The sequence below is a fragment of the Rutidosis leptorrhynchoides genome, chromosome 6 (genome assembly GCF_046630445.1).
Source record: "Rutidosis leptorrhynchoides isolate AG116_Rl617_1_P2 chromosome 6, CSIRO_AGI_Rlap_v1, whole genome shotgun sequence".
NCBI classification, from domain to species: Eukaryota; Viridiplantae; Streptophyta; class Magnoliopsida; order Asterales; family Asteraceae; genus Rutidosis; species Rutidosis leptorrhynchoides.
The window spans coordinates 277,618,192-277,622,057 of NC_092338.1; the positions used below are offsets into that span (position 1 = coordinate 277,618,192).

Genomic DNA, 3,866 nt, shown 5'->3' on the forward strand with positions numbered 1-3,866 from the left:
ATTATGCATTAAAAAGTTATATTTTACAACTTACAACTTATGAGTGCATGTGTGTGATAGATTTATGGTGGAAATATCACCACTCATTAGTTAATATACTCTTGAGAAAAGTTAAATTTTTAATCAAAGTTCATAAACTATTGTAACTTGTTTAAGAATCTCGTGTGTGTGATTTATGAACTTGGAAGACTAAAAAAGAGTTGCATAATTTACTGTTATTATTGAGGGTTTTTCAATGTAGCCTTAAGGACACACTTAAGCATTCTACTTTTGTATTCATTCACTTATCAATTACTTCGCACCATAATGCATATGAATATTCGTATTATCGGTATTTCTAATTATAACTTTTGCCCGATCGTCATAACATTACTATTACTTAACATACTAATTTGTGTAATGGGCCCCACACATTATTTTACTAAATATACTAATTTGCGTAATGGGCCCCACACATTTACCCACTGCTCATCCGCCACGTCACCTTTTTAAACAGTTACGCTGTAGCAACATTTTTTGTTTTGTTTTGTTTTTTTTTTTTTTTTCCTGTAACCTTCCTGAAGTTTCTTCAGTCCATTGCAAATCAAGAAATAAAAAAACTACTCATATCTCACGAATTGAATCAGATTCTTATCCACTGAAAATCACACCACAAATAAATACGTGATTATCATCAGAGATAAGAGGGAGCTGCGACAATGGAGAGAACAGCGGCATCCGACAAGTACTTCGACGGACTTGCATTGGAATCCGGCAAGTACTCCGGCCGACCTATTACTCCGACGGACCTGCAATGGAATCCGGCAAGTACTCCGACGTATCTATTACTCCGACGGGCCTGTAGTGGAATCCGGCAGGCACTCCGGCGGAGCTGCGACAATGGACAGCAGCAAAGATATAAGATACTTTGAACAATGGTTAGTTATTAAACGACTTTTTTTTTCTTATTTTTGTTACTAATTTCAAACTTTAATTGTTGATGTTGTTAAATTGATTTTGGGTAGATGAAATAGGTGATTGTCAGAAGCAAATCTGGAATTTGCATATACTTTTTTTAGGGTGTTTTTTGCCACAGGTTGGAAACTTTTGTTCCTTGAAATATTTTTAAGACGTTATGCTTTGTATTATTCTTTTGTTTATTTGTTATGCATATGAGGTGTTTGATTAAATGTTTGTGTGAATTGATTAAGTAATGTAGTTGGGTGGATTATGGTTGTATTTAGAGTTTTGTCTAAATTGGTATTGGTTATAGCTATTACTTAATAGGTGTTAAGTGGCTGATTTATGCATAGTACCTTCCGATGTCTTAATATGAATTTAGGCCAAATGTTTAGGGTTTCTAATGATATAGTAAGTATTTGGAATGAGAAAAAGGAAGGCGATATGCTACCATGTTTAGCGTTATGACATGCATGTTTTTCTTTAATTCGACTTTTTTGTTGGGATTTTAATTTATAATATTGATTGATTTGCTATTAGTGTGTATATGTATGAGTAATGTTGCTGATATTTGATAGTGACATAGTGTATAATTGAGATTTGTTTAACATTTAATCTTCTTTATGTTTTGACTAATTCTAAGATTACATTGCATATTATTTTATTTGAAAAATATGCAGGTATGAAAAAAGTGGGGTTAAATGTTAATAATCCGGTGCGTTTAAGGTGTTCGACGAAATGACTAAGACAAAAGAGAAACTTGGTAAGATTTTTTAAATACCTACTCTTTGATTGAGATTATCGATTTTATATTTATAAAAAATTTGTACATGTTAATTGTGAACTTTCTTAGTTTCATATTTAGATTTGAGTAGTTATAATTAAATGTTACTAGCTAATTAAGAATTGGTAGTTGTTGACCGAATACATGACAGACGTGGGAGTGTGGTATGATTTCTTTAGGTAGTGAAATTAGTAGTATGGGAGTGCTACTTTTATGGTTTCTTTTTGGCTATATATGTAGCCCATTTCTCTGTTAATGAATATGAGTGAAACTTTAAAGTATGTTTGTGATATTTGGACTAACAATTGTAGATTAGTTAATATAATCTTTGCCTTTAAGATTTGAGCAAATTAGTTGGACTCATGCCTCCGTTTGAAAAGACCCATTTGAGTAAGAGTTGAACCCATTTCAAGAATAAAAAAACTTGAAATCAATAATCATATTGTTATTTATGTTTTTCTGCTCAGAAATGATGTTTGCAGCATATAGTTTATCATGCGTCTTAAAATATACAGTTATACTTGGTAGTTTGAAAATGTCTACTACTTTGTTGCTTATGCTACTTTCTATTATAAAATAGTGTTCCTGCATTTATATTAGGCCAAAAGTTACTCCAAGAACTTAGGTTGTGTGTTAAAATTTATTAGTTTTGGAAATTTGTATGTTAATAATTTTTATAGAGACCTTACATCCATGTTTATTAGTTAAATATTGTTTTTATATTACTCTTCTTAAAGGTGGTAATATGGGTGGGTTGGCCGACTTTGTTTGACATGCCATAATTAATGGGGTTGTGTTGAAACATGCATACAAATTAAAATATCTATCTTGAACTGACATCAAATGCATGGTTTAAAAACTAATAACAATTTCAATACGGAGTAAGGGAGTATAATCTAGGCTTCTTAATTTATTTATTCATAAAAGCTTTAATTACGTTTTTATATATAATAGTTGTAGTCACTGACATTGTGTGGTTTATCTTTTGGGGTTGTTTTGCGAGATACTGCAGGGTATTATCAATGTGTGATGGTAAGGAAAAACTTGAACGGAGGTTTTGATAGAATATTCCAATGTTTGAACAACATGGTCGAAAAATCACTTGCTCAATGCCAATTAATTGTAAGGTTTGCCACTTATGTAATTTTTTGATGTATTCTACGTTATAATAGATTTGACATTACAATTTTGATGAGTTTGCATACACATCGGACACTTGGAATATATTCGATCACTTTCTACTCAAATGTTTTTATTATGATTTGTAGATGTTGAAATTCAAACCTGTAATGACCAAGTATAGGTCCTTTGATAAGCTTAAGTATTAGTCGCCTTTCAGTTTATTGTTGTGTTCTGCTTTTTTTTTCTTCTATGGATTATGGGTCCATTTGTTTTTTCAAAAGGATTATTAGGCGATGTTAAAGTCAGTTCCAATAACAACAACAACAACAACAATACCCAATCCCACCAATGTGGGGTATGGGGGAGGTTGATCGTAGACAATCCTTCCTCTATCCTAGAATAAAGAGCGATCATTTCTCCACCCCGAGTGTAACACTCCCAAGAGTAGAGAAATTCCTTTCTCTCTATATTCGTCAGATAGACAGTTCTAAATCTTCAAAAGGATTAGTCGGATCGTGTGTACTGTAGTCCATATGTTAGCAGGATCAAGTGCCGGAATCTTTTCAATAGAGCATTGTGTATGCTCAAAGTAGTTATTAAAATGATAATTCTTGAGATTGTTATAAGAAAACGTTCATGTAATATCCAATGCTTTTGGATTAGTGCACTCAAAGCAAGGCTGGTAGTTTTGGGTATAAAAGGCTGTATATTTACAAAGCTTTCAGGTCAATGAACTCACTGCTACAATCCAGATCTTTTTTTAATTGTTTTTTGATAATTATTTTTATAATTTTTATAAACAAACTCATAAATTCACGGGTATTTTAACTAGTTTATTACTATTATTATATTAACGTTTATACCCTCCTTCCTCCTCCTCCTATACATTATATAAAACCTAAATAGAGCAATTAATAAAAATCGAAATTGATATAGTCTATATTACATTGGCTAATTACATTGACTAGCCTTTATTTATTTATTTATTTGCAAAAAAAAAAATACTCATATAGAAACGACG

The 3,866-nt window shown here is 31.6% G+C and overlaps 1 long non-coding RNA gene across 1 annotated transcript; it reads left to right on the top strand.

Annotated features, from left to right (window-relative positions):
* The first annotated feature begins 572 nt into the window (after window positions 1-572).
* LOC139855974 (uncharacterized) lies at window positions 573-3,001 on the top strand. Its single transcript, XR_011761627.1, has 3 exons — window positions 573-917; window positions 1,620-1,702; window positions 2,736-3,001. It is a non-coding gene; the product is annotated as an uncharacterized lncRNA (long non-coding RNA).
* The last annotated feature ends 865 nt before the right edge of the window (window positions 3,002-3,866 follow it).